This window comes from Adiantum capillus-veneris, chromosome 15 (assembly GCF_014529385.1).
Source record: "Adiantum capillus-veneris isolate H3 chromosome 15, ASM1452938v2, whole genome shotgun sequence".
In the NCBI taxonomy this organism is placed as follows: domain Eukaryota; kingdom Viridiplantae; phylum Streptophyta; class Polypodiopsida; order Polypodiales; family Pteridaceae; genus Adiantum; species Adiantum capillus-veneris.
In genome coordinates this window covers 41494907-41514191 of record NC_140945.1, presented here as the reverse complement: position 1 = coordinate 41514191, position 19285 = coordinate 41494907, and positions in this window count along the sequence as shown.

The following is a 19285-nucleotide window of genomic DNA, read 5'->3' as shown; positions in this document are numbered from 1 at the left end:
CCTATAGGGTCTTCTCCATTCGTCAATCGCGAAAGATGATCAGCTCTAAGATGTGTTTTTCCTTTCTTTACTACTACCGTGAAGTCGAATTCCAGTAAGATAATGAACCATCTCACTATTCTCCCGGTATTGCATGGTTTATTCACTAGGTAGAGCAAGGCTTGGTGATCCGTAAAAAACACAAACTTGTTGGCTAGAAGATAATGCCGAAATTTCTTCACAGCATATATCATTCCTAATCCCTCTCGCTCTGTTGTGGTGTAATTCTTCTCTGCATTGTTGAGCTGTCGACTGGCGTAACAGATAGGAAAATCCATGTTTCCTTCTTCTGGCTGAGCCAGAATGCATCCTATTGCATATGCCGAAGCATCTATGTGCACATGGAATATCTTCTCCCAATCTGGTGATTTCAAGACTGGAGCAGTAATGAGTGCCTCTTTCAATTTCTTGAACGATTCCTCACACTCCTCTGTCCATTCAAAGTTCACTATTAGCCTGTAAAGTGGTTGGCCTATTAAGCGTACATGTAAATGAATCGTCTATAATATCCGCAATGTCCCATAAAGCTCTGTACTTGTTTCGCATTGGTTGGTCTAGGCATATCCACTATAACTTTTATCTTCTCTAAATCCGTGGATATTCCGTTTTGTGAGACAATATGTCCCAGAATTCTGCCATGTCGGACCATAAACACACATTTCTCAGGATTGAGACAAATGCGATATGTCCTACATTTCTCAAATACTTTTCTTAGGTGTTCTAGATGCTCATCTCTCAGAAGAGAATGTACACATAAGTCATCCATGTATATTTCTAGAAACAACCTTAAGTATTCTTTGAAAGCATGCGTCATCAGCCTCTGGAAGGTTGCGGGAGCATTGGTTAGACCAAAAGGCATAACCCGATAAGCATAAATTCCCCACTCCGTTGCAAAAGCTGTTTTATGTTGATCTTCCAGTGCTATGGCTAGCTGGTTATATCCTGAAAAACCATCAAGAAAAGAGTATGTTGTTTTCCCTGATACACGCTCTAGAACATGATCAGTTATCGGCAGGGGATAATTGTCCCTGATTGTTGCAGCATTCACTTTCTTTAAGTTGACACACACTCGGAGTTTTCCGTTCTTCTTGGGTACCACCACAATCGAGATACCCAATCGGTGTGTTCAATCTCGTATATGAATTCAGCTTCCATTAGCTTATCTATCTCTTCTTTGATTCGCTTAGCAAACGTATCATTATATGTGTATGGTCTCTGTCTGCTAGGCTTTGCGTCTTGTTTCAGTGGGATTGTGTGTTGGCATATTGATGGGTCAACTCCCTTTAAGTCCTTATAAGACCATGCAAACACATCCCTATACTCTCTGAGAAGACTCAAAAGTCTCTCTTCCTCGCCTGGAGACAAATCTGTGGCTATGTACACCGGTCTAGGTGTCTCACCTGGAGCTGCTAAATCAACTTTTTTTGCATCCTCCGGTCCGTCATAAGATTCGTTCTCCCTTTTCTCTCGAATAGGTTGGGTTAATACCACTTTCCTATCCTCTATTGTGAATTTCCTATAGTGAGAGGGAACATCCATGTTTTCCTTGATTTTGGCGTTTCCGTCCTCTCCACTCTCAATTTCTGTTGTCCAAACTTCTTTCAGAGTTTTCTTGAGCTCTCTGTACTTGTTTCTACGTTCTAACTTGGACTCCGTGTGTTCTCTGTTGCGCTTATTCTTTTCTGATTTTTCTGTTTCTGTTTTCGTTCCATTCCTTTGAACTTGATTTCTTGAGCCTTTTTTGTCTTTTCGTAAGCTCTTTTGATCATTGCCTCTCATTCTTCCAGAAATCTTGTCCTTAACACAATCTTCCGCCTTTACTAGCATTAGGAATTGATTTTTTCCTCTTATTCTAGGCATCGGATTGGTTCTAACCCCCTTTGTTTTTTTCTTTGCTCTATAGCGTTTCTGGCGTTGTTTAGTTTGGTTCGGAAAATCATAAAATCGGACATCCGTTATAGTTTCTTCGTTTCCGCATGAATTGTCCGTTGACTCGTTGTCTGCTTCATTTCCCCACTCAGGATGATCGGGAATGTCATGAAACACCTCCTCTTCATCTTCCTTTTCCAGTGTATCGTTCTTTTCAGTTTCTTTTTCGAGTAAGTTCTCAACATGAAGTACGGAACCACGTCGTACCCGTCCTTGTCGCAAAATTTTGTTGTGGGACCATCCGGAATTGCACAAACATCTAGGGTTGCTAGAATGTGTGTCCATTCTAATGGTTCAAGCGTGTCCTCTGAAAAGGGTTCTCCTATATAAGCTTCGTCTTCGATAGCCCTTTCTAAAACACATTCTTCTCGTTTCAGACTTCCACATTTCGAAGCTCCACACATCCATAACTCCTTGGGTTTACCTAACCAAGCTGGAAATTCGGATCCCGCCAAAGTAGCAGAATCAAACTCCTCCACCGGTGTTCGGTTCACATCTTTGTAGCTATGGTCTTTCAGGTTCACACGTGTAGTGGTTTCCATATTTCTCAAGTATATGTGATCGTAGCCCCAATCCTGGACCATTTTCAACTGTCTCATGAATGGTCTTCCCAGTATGATATCATAGTTATTCTCCTTGCCAAAATCGACAATAGCAAAAGTATGTTCGTATTCAATGCCGCAAGAAGTCACTACAACTTTCTCTAATAACCCCACAGGTTTCTCCATGTGTCCATCTGCTAATTGGAGTTTCAACCTAGTCTTCCTTATTGCTGGTTTCCCCTATTTTTTCCAGATTTCTTTTGTAGCAATGGCTACCCCAGCTCTGCTGTCTAGTATTGCCATCGTGTTCACGCCTTGGAATTCAACTGGTAAGGTTGTATTCCCCTCTTCACCTTCGCAATACTCTCCGACCTTGTTTAAGGGTACAGGCTTAGCATTCTTTTGTGGTTTACTCAGCTCTTGTATACCCTCTTTCAGTCTCGATGTTGGGTCTTTTATCCCGAATTTCTCCAAGCATTTTCCTACAGTGGTCCACATATGTGGTCTTAGCCTCAAAAGCTCAGCTAGAGTGATAGTGCATGTCACTGGTGTTGACAAGATCTCTATCAATCCTTGCGAGTCCATGACTTTTTCTGATGAAATTCTTCGTGAGGGAAGTGCTTTAATTTTGGATTTTGCTTCATACTCTCCTAAGTATGAAGGTAAGGTTTTCAGTGAGTGAGGTTTTCTCTCCATTGTTCTAACAGAGCCCCCATCTCCCTAGTAAGATTGCAGATCCAAGTCCACTTGAGATCCTGCCTCAAATTCCACTATGGGAGGGTTCCTGATGTCCTTTTCCCAATTTGTCTGATTAGCTTGGCAACTTAGCTCGTTTGCAAAGTTTGCCTCTCTCACTTGTTTCCAAAATTCATTGTAATCCTCATCTCTTCCGTAAGACCTCTGTATGACTAGATGAAAACTCTCTATCTCCTGATCGGTGGTGTTCAATACTATGCGGTCATCCTTGTGTGTATTTTCAGGCTTTTGTGCACTGGGAGTCTTTTCAGCTACCTGTGAAACGATAGTCTCTTGCTGAATTGGGTTTTTCGTTCCACAATTCATTGTTTCTTTTGGTGGTTCTAATAAGGCTTGTGCAGTCTCGATCATTCTCTGGCACATTTCAAGTCTCTGCTTTTCCAATTCTGCGTTTGGGTATGTCATCCACCTCTGTTCTTGTGTTTGGTTGTTCTTTAACCTAGCTTCGTAAGCTCTCATCAGTGCGTCCAATGGTTCGTGTACTTTGTCGACTAGCGAGCAGGAGGTGCGTAGTGACGCTCCCTTACATACCCTTTGTTGTAATAGCACTCCTCTGTTGGATGGTTTGTCCATTTTTGTTCAATCGCACACCATTTCAGTGGTTTTGGCAATGGTTTTTGGTATGGTTCCATCCTTTTTAGAGCATCTTCTATCATTTGCTCTACATTTGGCATGGTTGTTGTTTGAACATTCTTTTTAGTGGTAGTCTCGCTCGCTACGGAGAAAGAGCTACTGGATGCAAAATCTGTATCCGTTGACACCTCTCCATAAACCGTACAGTTATCCACTAAGTACAATGCTTCTCTCGTTACTTGCTCGAAACTTGTACAAGCTTTCAACTGCAAGTCCTTCTTGAGAGTGTCGTTTCTCAATCCCTCAATAAAGAGAACAGATAGTCTGTCATCTTGTGGTCCTTCACGTACTGGACATCTCTCAATGTATTGTTTGAAGCGAAGTGAAGCTTCCTTCACTTTTTTGTGTTCTCTCTGTTTAAAAGCATATATTTGTGAGACCGTATTGTGCTTAATCCCTCGTTTTGAGAATTCCTCAGCAAACTCTCTTAGCAAATGGTCAATGTCATGGAATCCCCCTACGTTCAGTGGTTGAAACCATGTCAATGCCGTACCTTCTAGAGTAAGACCAAATCCCTCGTATTGTGTATGGAAATCTGTTATCTGCTCAGCTCTTAAGACTTGCTTAAAGAGTGACACATGTGCATACGGATCTCCTGAACCACCATACTTCTTTGGCATACACTTGGCTACTTGAGATGGTCTCATACGTCTATGGTCTGCTACCAATCTCATTGCTCCTGTGTCCCGGCTAAAGCTTTCTCTAGCATCATGGACTTCATGGGTTACCCTTGTCGGTTCCCCTGCTCTGAATCTACTACTAGGAGGTAATTGTGATGGTTCCGCTTCAAACCTTGGACCTGGAGTGGTATACGTGGGGATTGGAACTGCACTACCTCGGTTCGTATCCATTGACTCTCTGGAATGTAATGATCCCATTGGTCCGGGCTTCGAGTACTGAGGTTGACTGAAAGAGTCAGCAGCCTGAGTTCTTTGTCCTCCCGTCGTCATTGGGTTTTGCACTCCATTTGTTGGTGCTGGTCTTTGTGAGCTAGAAGTAACATAATACTGATGTAGTGGTCCCCCAAAGTATGTATATCCTTCTAATTCTTTCTTGCCCATTGTTGAGTATTGCCTCCCATACTTGTCGTAAGCGGCAATTTTCACTTCCGATCCCTCTGTGTAGGTAAAGACATAAAGTCTTTTTCGGTCTGTCAACTCTCCAGTGTAGGGTTCTTCACATCTATAATAGAGATCCTGCTCCCCATTATTATATTTGTATAGCCCCACATAGATGTTATCAGTGTTGATCCTTGTAGTTTCATTCTCTCTTCTTAACCTCGCATCAGGGAAGTTCATTATTGGTGCCTTCTCCTCAAGTTCTTCATCTACTTTGGCTTTGGTGCCCATCAATCCCCACTTGTCCACAATGTTAGGGTTTAGGACTACCAAGTACATGGTACCCTCGTCATCTAGATATCTATCTCCGCTATAGCTCACAGGCACTAAGTCCTTGAACTCACTAGGTCTCTCCTCTATCTTTACACAATAGCGGTCCATTCCATCTTTGTAGATCTTGGCACCTTGCTCATTGTCGTACCGGTATTTTATGAACAATAGCTTCATTGTGGCGGAAGGGTTTGATGATCCTGCTGCCATAGTTTCTCTGTTGTTCAGGTTCAAGTGTTCCAAGTGTTCGGCGAAAATCTCGTAAGATCTCTCCGAAGACGTATCAGAGACACTTCCTTCAAAGATCGGCTCTAATGGTTGCACCCAACTTTGGTTTACACTTCCGTCGGTTGATATGACACTTGCTTGTTCCCCTTGTTTTGGTTGGTTATTCTGGAGATTCCTGCCCGATCTCAAATTCATCAATTCCCCTAAAGGACTTTAACTTTTCCGTCTCGGCAATTTGTTTTCCCCAAGTTTTTGTGGTCAGAATTGATCCAAACTGATTGATACTTGATCAATTGTTTAATCTTGTCAGTTGGACAACTTCTGTTTCATCAAGTGAGAATTTTGTTGCAGTTATGCTGAAAAAGACATTATACGCATATGATGTCTTTTTTCACAGATTTGGACTATTTTGGTTATGCTCACTCTCAGTAGTCCCCTTATGCTCTGTCCACTCACAAAATTCAGTTTGAACTCTGTTTGAGCAAGTTATGGCTAATTTAGGCTTTTCTTGGCAATTTTCCGCTTTTGACTTGTTTTTTGGGTCAATTGTGATCCAAATGGGATGAAACTTGAAATATAACCTCTAGACAGCTATTACAATGGATCTGTGTTGGCAAAGTATCAAAATATGTCCAAAATTAGGTCAAAAACATCATACGCGTATGATGTCTTTTTCATCAATTTGGGTCAAGACTTAATATTTATGCTTTCTACAGTGTTTGTAACAATCTTGTCAGGTCAGATATCAAAAATAAGCAATGGATGTGCTAAAAGACATTATACGCGTATGATGTCTTTTATCCCAGATTTTGACTATTCTTGGTTTTAAGCCTTCTCCAATGTTTATAATTGAGTTTCAAGTGTTTTTGTCAGGTTTGAATGTAAAAACAAGATCTGAATCGAAAATTTCCTATTCTTTGCGTTTCTTGGACTCCGACTTGTCTGTTTGGGTTTCTTTGAGTGTTAATGCTCTTGTTTTAAGTTGAAAATAGGGTATAACCCCCCTTTTGAACACTCTGGTAAAGTCAAAATTTCTGTTTTGGTCTCTGTTTGGTCATTTAGACATCATACGCGTATGATGTCTAAAGTTGCAGATTCCCAGTTTTTGGCTTCCTAAAGCTTTCTCTAGTGCTCAGCAACACCCAGATACACAGAAAATTTCTCTGACTTTTGTTTATTGCAAGTTTCACTACTAACTCGACGGTTCAGTGATCTAACATGCAATCAACCATATCAAGCAATACTCCAATGATTACTAGCTCTAGATCAGGATCAAATGAAGTCCTACCTAAGCTATTCCTAATCATAAAATGGGTTTGGTAATTGTGATTTTAAAGAGATCCACTGCCACTCACAGACTAGCAAATTCTTCTTCTATCAACAACTACTCAACACCAACAAAACAACAAACAAATCTAAACTAAACTAAAAATACTGTCAACACGGAAGACCCAGGAATACCCCACTTCCTAGTATCTCTCGAGATCTTCAGAGTCCACCACTCCTAGATCTTTTCTAACTAAATTATACAAAGTAGTTTATACGACTCACCTCGTAGGATTAGTTTAAGGTCACCTACTTAGGGCTCTCGTCCCCGGCAACGACGCCAAATGTTAAGGCAGTTACGCCGCTAGCGGAAGCTAAATAGCGAGAACTCAACCAACAACAGAATTTGTCAGACGAGGACGAAGCTTGACCCGCAGGCGCATGGAAACAACTAGGTGGGTGTCAAATCACCTACTCGACCTTCTAATGACAATTACTACTAAGGAAATCAAATCTAAGTTCTAGAATACGCAAGTGACTGAAATCCGTACTACGAATGAATGCTATACGAAACAAGATCTAGAATCATTGAATCGATCTCAAACTCAAGGGGAAGTCTATACACTAGGTAAGAACAACACCCTAAAGACTTGAACTGCAAAATCAACCTATAACCACTCCGTGCGGTAAACGCGTATGAAGACAGGCCGAAAAATACAGGTGATCGAAACTTGACCCCGATGGTACTAATGTGTAGCTCTACTCGTTGTGGTTCTATAGATATGCTGCACGCTCCATTCCGACACACGAGTTGGAAGAAAACTCACACCGAAGCTCGTAGGAACTTACCACACATAGAAGCCAATAGCGCGCACTCTTGGTATCTGTGCGTAGCTCTCGCCGTTGCTAACACACTGGCGGTGTCGCTTCTCCAATGGCGGCTCCGTAGCTCGCGTAGCAAGTTGATGAGACTCTCTCTCTCACTCTCTCTCAGACACAGTCACGGCGCTCAAAAACTCCCTTTGATTAATAATCTGAATCCCCTTTTAGGTTACAAAACTTTGTCTTATATACCTCAGCCTTGGAGGTGAGAACATCTCTAACTAATTACATCGGCAAGTGAAATTACTTCGGAATTACAAGCTGGAAACTCAATTGAGTCCCGTTACTTAACGAATGGCTCAATTCAAAATCAATGTCGGAAAGACATTTATTACAATCAATGGTTACAAAAATGATGAGTGTGAGCAAAAATGTGGGTGTGATCCTCTGCTGGCTCTGCTGGCTCAACAACAGCTGTCATCGTTGTCACTGTCATAAATTTGGGGGTAGCGGCGGCGGGAGTAATGATCCTATTATTATTGCCTGCACCTTTGGAAGCTCATTGTATGGGAATCGATTCCTCCACAATCTTTTCCTGCATCTTAATATCCATTTTCTCACATACCATATCTCCTTTATCCTTCCCTGCATTTGTCCCTTCGTTACTGCCTCCTTGCTTCTCCAACCCTTCCATCATGGATTCCATTTTATTGGGGTCCTGTGCTGCCGGAGCTACAGTATCATTAGATTTTAATGGGCAATCTTTGGTGAAGTGACCAAAGTTGTTGCATTTAAAACATGCCCCAAAGTATGTACCAAAGTTTAGCGGAAAAGTAACAAGCCTAGCTCCGACATTGATAACCATGCTCTTTGGTGGTGTTTTAGACGCATCCCATCCTATACAAACCCTGTTTGAGGTTCTGCCAAACTCTCTCTTGCTAGGTATAAATAAGGGAGTGCTCAGTTGGCTAGCAAGCATCCTGAGATTTTCCCACAGCCAGCTAGGCAGTCCCACAAACTCAACCCAGACCGGATGAAACTCTTGTAGAGAATCAGCTGAGTCGAACACTGGCTCCCAAGACACCACACAAACCGTAGTCCTATTAAATACTAGGGGCCCTTTGTCAAGAATCTTTTCCACATTGGAGGCCTCTTTGAATCTCACTGAACAAAAACCTTTAGCTAGGTAAAAAGTACTTTATACTGCTCCTCCATGACCAAGAATTTGAGGGCCCTGAAGCCATTGAATCATCTCAAACTTGTTCGGGATTCTTCCACTGAACCCAAATACAAGCATTAGCCTAGCTTGCCTGGCTAGCTGCTTTTTGATAAGTGCGGGTGGAATCACTACCAAAATAGCCTCGACAACGTCCACCTCCTGTGGCAAAGACTTTTTTAAAGCAGAGAAGGCTCGATCTGCCAACCCGTCTTCTACCAGCCCACTGTCTTCTGCATGGGAGCAAGTTCTTTTGTTGTTGTTAGGGCCGGACTCCATCATTTTGTTGACTTCCATGAGCTCTTGTTGCAGTCTAGCTTTTGCATTCTGCAGGTTTTTGATATCTCCTTCACTTGACATCCCTTCTTCTGAGCCTTTTCCATAATCCTTAGAGTTATGTCCCTTGAGTATGCTAGCAAATGAAATACCTGGCCTACGAATAGCAGATGCACTTGACGCTTTATTTACGCTCGCACAGATGGGACCCTCAGGAACCCCGTCTTTGAGGGTTTTTACCTCGAATTTGAACCCTTGCGCTGAGCCCATTTTTTCACTTGTTTTCTCTGAGGGAACTTTTTCAACCAGGCCAATTTTGACCTCTTTCATGGTTGCAAACTTTGGTGAGCTGGGGCCTAACATTTTCATATCATGCATCGGTCTCAAGACCGAGCCACCGCCTACCTCCATCGGCATGGCTAGCTCCATTTCGGATATTTTTTTCGTCGCTAGCATTTGTGAGAATTTAACAATGTCCTCACTTGCGACCAGATCGTCGAGATCCATTATCGAGTGTCGCAGACTTACACCACTTGATTAAGCACAAGATCTTCAAGGCACCTAGGCTCTATGAAATAAGTAATGAACTCCTCCCTTTTTACACCAAAATGAGACAAAAAGTTAATAATCGTTTGTTTGATAGGGACTTAACGCTGGGATTTTGGGAGGCAACCTTCATAATCGTTACTTTACATCACCAAAGGAAGAAGGGAAAAAAAAACGTAGGCACAAGTCAATGAGCGCGAATAATTATTGACTATGTCCACAGCGGAAGAAAGAAAACCTAAGGTATTGTGCTGAAAAGAGGAGACGATGCGTCGCTGGAGAACTTAATAGCAGCAGCCATGGCCGTCGCTTATCCGCTCGCAGATCAGCCAAAGGAGCTTTTAAACACAGCGCAATACAGACAATTCATTCCTCGACTTCAGCTTTTAAACACAGCGCAATACAGACGATTCATTCCTCTTCTAAATCAATTTAGCAGCTCCCTCTCCTTTCTAATCTTAAAGAAGGTGGATCTTCAGAGATTCCATCTAATCAAACATTCGTGCACACCTAGGTCTTCTTTGCTTGTATTATTCCATCTAATCAAACATTCGTGCACACCCAGGTCTTCTTTGCTTGTATTAGGGAGAATCTTGCCATATGCCATCTCCACTTAGCAATAATTCAATGAACAATAGCATTGTACTAAACACAAGACCTTACGCACGCTAAGCATCATCTAGGCTAAGAGAGTCGAGCCAAGCAAACACAGTGCCAACGATGCGATGAGTTGCAACCAAAAATAAAATTCCCCTAGATGGCAGGGGGTACTGCAAACTACGCCTCTCAGGTGTCATCAAGACACACTTTGTGCGTGAATTTGGGATATTTATGCCATGTGTCCAACTGCACATATCATTCAACTTTTCTTTCTAAGATAAAAGAGGGTATCTTACAAAGATATCGTTTAATTGAAGCGTTTGGCCAACCTACTTGCTAAATTAACTTGAATCTCACGAGATTCTATCGGCAATCTTCATTCAAGAAGGACAACACACCATCCTCGTAACCCCTCTTCATCGAGTTCGAACCTCACACATGCAAGGTCTATTCGCATCAACTCCCCTAAACTACTCCACCAAAAAGCGCCCACTGACCCAGAGGTGACACCAACTTGTAATCGCCAGCACCTCAAGGCTCGGTCTAATGTTGAGGTTAGTTTGTAATTTTATATTGTGCTTTATACAGTTCACTCATGTATTGTGAGTTTGGGGAAAAAAAGGGGAAAAGAAAACAAAGCCTAATCTCCGTTGATTCTTGCTAGATTAATGAGTCCAAAATTAGAACCACTTGAGTAGTAGGTTTGCAAGCATGTTTGATTAAAGGGAATCACCTAAGATCCTTCAATTTGGTTCGAAAAGCAAAAGAAAGAGATTGACAGGTGGCACGAGTGGAGAGAGAGGTGGAGCAAGAGATGTCTGTGGTGGTAAAGTGTCTCTCCTTTTCTCTCTCTCTCTCTCTCTCTCTCTCTCTCTCTCTCTCGTTAGGAGTTGCGTTTGTCTGGTCGACAGCGATGTGTTGCCCTCTGCCTGTCTTGTCAAGTGCTTGGTGAGCTCACCTGCATTCGCGCATGACTGCATACTGCAAGAGATAGAGAGTGTGACAGAGCAGGCAAGCACGTGTAATTGAAGGGCAGCCATCTGTGCTGAGCAACCACATTTGCCCATGTGCTTTGTGGCCTTCGCCACATTCCCGACAGATGTGGAACACTGAAGAGAAGGGCTGTCGCGAGGAGGTGCAGGACGTATAAGGCAGCGCAGGTACATCAGCCAATTCCAATGGAGGGAGCATGCGTCAGGGGAGGGACTGCTACACATCGGCATCAACGAGGGTGCAGATGGGTGTGGTGCGGCAGAGGAGCATGGCGATGCAGATGGAGATGAGTTCGTGATCGTGGTGGTTGCAGGGAAAGTGTGCGCAGACTAGAGGGGATGGCGGGACAACAGAGATCATCTCTCATTCTCTCTCGCTCTCTCTCTCTCTCTCTCTCTCTCTCTCTCGTCTTCGAGGCCTCTTGCGTGCAACGTACATCATCAGGAGAAGGGATGGAGGGACAATAGAGTAGAGCAGGATGGGAGACCTGTGTGATCTCTCTCTCAAGCTGTGGCATTGACAGGAAGGGGGGCAACTTTTCCTTTTGGAAAAGTTGGGATGGGGAGGGTATTTTATTAGATTCCATCTAATAAGTGGGGTAGAGCCAGTACGTAGATATCAATTGGCTAATATCAATTGGTTTATTGGTGCCTTATAAAAGCCAATTCACTTGGTAGTACAAAAGGGGAGAGAGAGAGAGAGAGAGTTCAAAAAAAAGAACAACCCTCCTTCAAAGGATCTTTGTCTCGACGCATATCCTTTAAGGGTGGTTTTTTTAATAAAAAATACCCTCTCTCTCTCTCTCTAGGTTTCTAAAGCTGCTCTACTCACAGCTCTACTACTTATGAGTCCCTACTAGCGAGGGTGCAAAAAAAGGGTTATGTGGACATGGCAAAGCCTGACTGGTCTAGCTAGAGGTCAAGGGCACTATATTCTTAGAGGGCGGCGGACTCTGGGGTGAGCCATAGAGCAATTCCGGTCCTTGTCTCTTTGGCTTTCCTTTTCGAGGCCCTTTTTTTAGAAATGGTGAAGGTCACCCCTCCAAGCTCTACGAAGGGCACAAATGGAGGCTCACCCTGTCTGCTGCACAACAACAAAATTCTCACCTTGCCTCTTTAATATGACCATGCACTGTTAAGAGTTGGATGACAACACTTTCTACCACCTGCTCATCATCGATTTTTTAGAAGCAAGACTATATATATATATATATATATATATATATATATATATATATATATATATCTATATATATATATATATATATATATATATCTATATATATATATATATATCTATATATCTATATATATATATATATATCTATATATATATATATATATATATAGAGAGAGAGAGAGAGAGAGAGAGAGAGAGATTTGCCTCTCAAAAAAATTTACTACAGCCCCTATCCATAGCAATCTTTGCACTTAAGGATGGTGGTGGCATTATTGGATGTGCATGTGGCGGCGAACAATCTTACTAAGAAGGGGTATGGTCTTTTTGTGTAGGCTACATCACACCAATTTCCATAGAGTCATCAAAGACATGCTACACATTTAGAGAGAGATAGAGAGAGAGAGAGAGAGAGGTTTTTTAAATGCAAAGAGAGGGTCTAGAGACTTTGTTTATTGCATGCACGATGTGTGTGAGAGAGAGAGAGAGAGAGAGGGGGGGGGGATTACAAAAAGTGGAGAACAAGGTTTCTTTTACTTGCTAGAAAAAACACAAGAAAGAACAAGCTTAAGAGCGATCCAATGTCAAGCTTGCTAGCATATACCTCTTTAGCATAGACATTCTTTAATTTAACCACCATCTTTAGGAGATCTAGGTCCAATTTATTTAGTCTCTCGAGTGAAGAAATGAGTGACTCACAAGAACTCTTGGCAATGTGTGTTTTGATAAAGTTCCTCTCATTAACTCACTTGATTTTATCATTACTCAAAAAAGTTTGCTCGGAGTTTGGGATTCCTCGATTTTATCTAGCTTGAGGAGCTCATCTATGTATTTTCTAGGGTTAAATTGTAACCCATATCATGCTCTATTTCCAGTTAAAGATTGGAAACCATGAACTCTATGGGTACCATTGCTTCAATTCCATGTTGGATTTCTACATCTTAGATAATCCCAACCAAGAAATGTTATTTGTCCAACATTGCTTCATGCCTCACTATAGGTGGATGATTGATGAAGGCATTACTTTCTGCAATCATTGGGTATGGTCAGGTTGTGGTGCATGGCAGTTCAAAGCACTAAAGGCACTCTACTTTGTGGGTAGGTAAATGGGTCCATCGTTAGTGTACAACTTCCAGTAGAGATTCTATGATCCTGTGTAATCGTAGTTCAATGTGTGATAATTAGACCCTTCCATGCTTGTAAATACATTGGGTTGACAAAGATGCAAATGACTTGGAACCTTTTTGGATTAAGACGGGGGGAAAGGAGGAATGAGAACACACCCAAAACCACATGAAATTGCCTCTCTATAGCCCAGGAGACTATCATAACCACAATCCACTCAAAATCACACTCAAAACGCCACACTTCCCAAGAAACACACACTCAATTGTATGCCAACAAGCACACCACCCCTATGGAAATCAATATCCACACATTGTCTGCAATGTTGCAATCCCACACTCCTTAACTGCACAGGAAACCTCTCCCTCTCTCTCTCTCTCTCTCTCTCTTCACAACACAAAAGGTCCAAAGGCACACCCACACCGGCACCGACACACCAAAGAGAAAAGGACAAAGAAGAGAAGGGGACACTGGGGAGAGATAAAAAAAGGGAAAGCTACAAATATTAGCACTTCAAAAAAGACTCATATACACACTCTTTTCTCTTCAAGGCTTCTCCCTTCATATAATGGAAAAAAAGCCCCTTCACAATCCAAAGGGGGCCTTACAGGGCATCGTTTACATTTGTGCAAGTTCTCCCTTACCAGACACATGTCCAATTTACCAAGTTCATTTTTTAGATATTTTCATGGTGATATTATCCCTTGAGTGAGGCTTGCCCCCTGTTCACTTTAATTTTTCACTCTCTCTCTCATTGTGTGGGACCCCACCCCTTGAGCACTACGGAGGCCTCCCTTTATGTCCCTCCAAAAGGGGGAAGGCCCATGCCCCACCCCCCCTCCCCTGCCCCTCGGCCATGTGAACTGTCTCAAATTGGGCTCTACCAATATCAACTGGAATCACCAGCAGGTGCAACTACCAAAAACCACCACCAGTGGCTCCGACATCAAGAGCCATCTTTGCACATGTGCATAGTCAAAAGGCCACTACCATAGCACCCCATGGGCAAGGAGGGTGAGGATCCATAGCTCCCCTCTCTCTTCTCTTAGACACTCCAAGCAAATGACATGTTGTGGTTTATATACCACCCACTTTTTCTCCACATTTTTTCATATGAGACTATTTGCCTCCCTTGTGGTAGCCCTCCATACCTTGCACCCCTTTGTGGATTAGAAAAAAAAAATAAAACTCCCCAAAAAACCTTTTTTTTATAGCACCTCTTTGCACTACAACCACTTTTAGCCTAAGTGTCGGATGGCCCTCTTGTAGAGACTAAGCAGCTCCACCTTCTCGACTTCAAATCACCAGAGTGTTGCTACATCTCGGCAGCTCAATGATCATAAACGATGAGCTTCAAAATTGGAAAAAATCATATGCACTCTCTTCTCCACCATCGATTACCATAATCAAACTTCAATGTCTCAATGACCGCTACTCTATTTGGCAAGACATCACTTTTCCTAGCTCCATATGCTTCATACTATCCCTACAAACCCTAGCAATCTTGAAAAAATATGATGGCATGCTTTTCAAGGCGGTCAAAATGGTGCAAAATTGGCCCTTGTCAAAACTTTAACTGCTCATATCTTGGCCATTTGGAATCCGATTTCCGATTGAAAAGGCGTTCTTCATAAATTGAATACTTCAACCTTATCATCTCACATATACTCTGATATTTATGCTACACCCATCCAATCCGGTGGAAATCTACAAAGCATCTTTTTTCTTCAAATTGCTCTAACTTGAGCTATACATCACCAATCAACAAGCTGTTTGGGCCAGCTTGTAAAGAACTTTGAAAAACACCTTTTGCACTTTTATCTTCCCTAGACCTACTTCTTGCTCTTCCTAGCATAGACTCACTTTAGTTGCACCATCATTGTCCAACCTCCTTGTTGAACATTTATGTTCAACCACAAGAGATAATTATTGAACTGGAAACTGCAAAATTAGAGAACACTTGAGGAGACATAAAAAACTACTACCCTATGTATAAATATTTATTCTTGAGAATCATAGTTGTTGTCTAGTTGGGCTACCCAACCCCCTCAATTGCCACTTTATTGTGGGTGGTACCAACTCTCTTTAAAAGTACAGCTTGAGATGCACACCATTAACCCTGTGTTTGAGACGTTTACCATTTAACCTTACTAGTAAGTACCACTGTGAAAAGCTTAATAAACCTTGTACATCCCCATCCATCTCTTCTTGATATTCTTTTGGAAGGTGAAGTTGAGATAACTCTCATACTTCATCACTAGATCGCCCTTCTCTATCTAATTCTCTAGTAGATGCTGGTTGAATTTTGTTATCCTCTTCTCTCATTGATTCACATAGAAGTCTTGTGCAGCTTCCCTTTCTAGCTTCAACAAATCAAGGCAAGTAATTTTGTTCTACAAAAAATTTTGATAAGCTCTATCAACATACACATACCCTTCAATGCCCCCAATTGGACATGTACATGCAACACCGCCTCTTTGTCATAAACCAACTCATATGGGGTAAAGTCCTAGCAACTTTGTAAGAAGTCATGTAGTCCCACAAGCACTTTTCAAGATTAACTTTCTATGCTTCTATCTATTTTTACACATACTTGGTAAGCATTTTGATAATATGTCCATTTGCACTTTCAGCCAAACCATTGTACTGTGGATGATATGGTGAAGAAAACCAGTGTTAGATACCCAATTGCTCCACTAATTTACGTACTAGCTTACTTCAAAAACCTTGAACTCTAAAAAAATTTAGCACCCAAGGCACTCCAAATTCACAATAGATACAATCAGAAACATCAAATTGAGCCATTGTGTAAGCATTTACCTCTTTTACTACCTTTGCCTTCTTGAAGATAGTCAATGGCCACCACTATGTACTTCTTGTTGCTTGCTAATTTGGGTAGTGGACCAATTGCATCCAAGCCTCAATTCTCAAATAAATTTTGAGCTATGCCCCTTCTGTATGTACCACCAACCGTTGTTCCCCCACAATTTGATATTCATGGTATGTTTTGCACCAATATTGCACATTCCATACCATATATGGTCACCAAAAACCAACACTAAGAATAAAAAAAGTACCCGATCTTCACCTTGATGCCCGCTTCCTTCATGAAATTGTTCCAGTACCATACCAATTTCCTTGTTGGGAGGGGAGGGATCACTACAACAAAACTTTGCATATCATGTGGGTTCATCAATAGTAGGGATTATTTTATTCTATATTTTCTCACATTTTAAATGTGAAAGGGTGTTGGAAGAATGATCTTGAAAGCAAATTTATGGATTGAGTAGGAAGAGGTTCCTTTTCATTGGTGAAAAAATCACAATTGAGGGGTTTTAGAAATAGTCCTTGAATGCAGGTGATATATAGGTTTTACATATAGTGACCCCCTTTATCCAATTTCCCCTTGTAGAGTACCCTGCTCAGTGCTACTCCATCTCGTCCATAAGTCATCAGATCTTCCCCTATCAAAGTGAACTTGCAATCCTTTTGACCAACACTCCTCCTTTGTAGCTTGGATAGATCTCCAAAAAATTGACCTATACTCAAAAAATCATCGATTTCCTTCAAAGTTTCTCTACCTACATAGATGGAAAGTGCCACATATAAACCTGCTACTAGCCAATTGATTAGCTTCTTGATTATGTTCCCATCTGACATGTTTGGATTGCATGGATTTGAAAAACTTCAATAGATTCTTTATAGAAAAAAGACAGCTTTTAAGAGAATCTCTCTTTACCTACCATTATCCAAAAGCGGCTTAATGACCAAGAGTGTATCACTCTTCACCACAAGCCGGGAAATAACAAACTCTACACATTGCTTCAAGCCTACGTCGAGAGTCAAGTATTGTGACTCATTATTCATGTAAACATCCTCTAAATCATAAGCCTTGGAGAATATCACCTTACCTTGTGGATCGTGTATCACCACCCCTCCTTCTGGTTTCTATATCACCCTTCTATATGCTCCATTGAACCACATAACAAAATCCTCTTCCATGTCTCGGTCTCTCGCAATTTCTTCTCTTACCACCCTTGGATACACCGGAAATCAACTTCTTTGTTAACTAGAATATTGGCAAGATGGGACCTACTTGTGTGATTGAGCTTGAACTCAAAATCAAACTCCTACAACTCTAGCACGCACTTCATGCTACGTCTTCTTCGCTTTAGATGAAGCACCACTTTAGGCAACAAATTATTAGATGTGAGCATATAAAACTTGCAAATGATCAAATACATTTTAAACTTCTTGCACGCAAGCACTAGAGTCATCACCCACTATTCAGCTTCAATGCAAGTCCTTTCTTTTGGGCTAATCACTCAACTATTAAAATAGATAAGCTTGTAGAGTTTCCCCACCTTCTTCAATAAAACAACACTTACAGCAATAGTGCCCACCATCATGGAAACATAAAAATCATCCTCATTGTTGGGAGGACAAATTGTTGACCATTGGCAAAGAATTTCCTTCATCCTATCAAAGGCTACTTGCACATCTTTAGTCCATCACAAACCGTGAGCCTGCTGACGCATTTTTTGGAGAGGATACACATATTGCAATCATCCAAAAGGACATGGAAAAATACTTCAACTTGTGCACAAATGAAGCCAAATTTTTCACATTGGTTGGAGGTTCCATCAACACCAAGGCCTTCACCTTCTCAGGATCAACCTTCATACATTTTTGTGAGGCTACATGACCTAACAGATGAGCCCACAATTGAGCCAACTTGCACTTTTTGGGATTCAATTGGTCACCCTCTTCATCTATCCTTTGAAAGTGAAAATTTGTCTTTGATAAATGATCAACCCTTGAACTATAGCACCCAATATCATCCATAAAAACTCGATAAATTTACCCAAATATGGCCCATACACCATGTTTATCCAATCCTAAAAATTTGCATAAGCATGCACCAAACCAAAGGGCATTTTGTGGTAAGCAAAGCAAGCCCGGTCCATGGAAAAATGAAAGTAGTCTTCAATTGGTCTTCCAAAGAAATAACAACCTAGAAGTACTCTGAGAATCCATGCATAATTGAATACCTCTCATGACCTACGACCTAGTTTAAAATATCATCCTAGAATGTCAAGGGGTAATGGTTTTGCTTTATAGTAGGATTCAATGGTTTGTAATCTACACACACTCTCCGCTTTCTTTTTTTTTATGGTGTAATGACAATAGGAAAAACCCACTCAAATTCTTGCACTGGATAAATGATAACTTCTTTGAGTAGCTTGTTGATTTCCTACCACAAAACCTCCTTTTGAATCTCCCCTAGCTTTTGTAGCTTTTGTGCCCTTGGCTTGTATCCTTGTTTGAGAAAAATTTGATGCTCTACCCCTTTGGCTCCATGTGGGTCTTTGTACTTTGTAGCAAATAGATTGGGGTACGGTGCACATATCTCCACATAAATTTTCTTTTTTTTCTAAGTCAAATTTTAACCCAACATACTCTCTATCTCTATTACATAGACACCACAAATTGAAGATTACATACCTTCCTTCGAATTGGGTGGAGTTTATGGCTATTCCAACCAAGTCCATGTCAGCCTTCAGTATAGGTCTTCTTTGCTTTATTCCTCCTTTGTATTGGTAGAGCCCTCATCATAAATTGAAACTGACTCATACTCATAGTTGGTGCTTGAATCACCTCCTGCCACAAGATGAAAGTGGATTTCCTTAGTCTTCAAATCAAGCACCACATGTCTACCATTCTCCTTGTCTAGTAGAGTGAAAACTCCT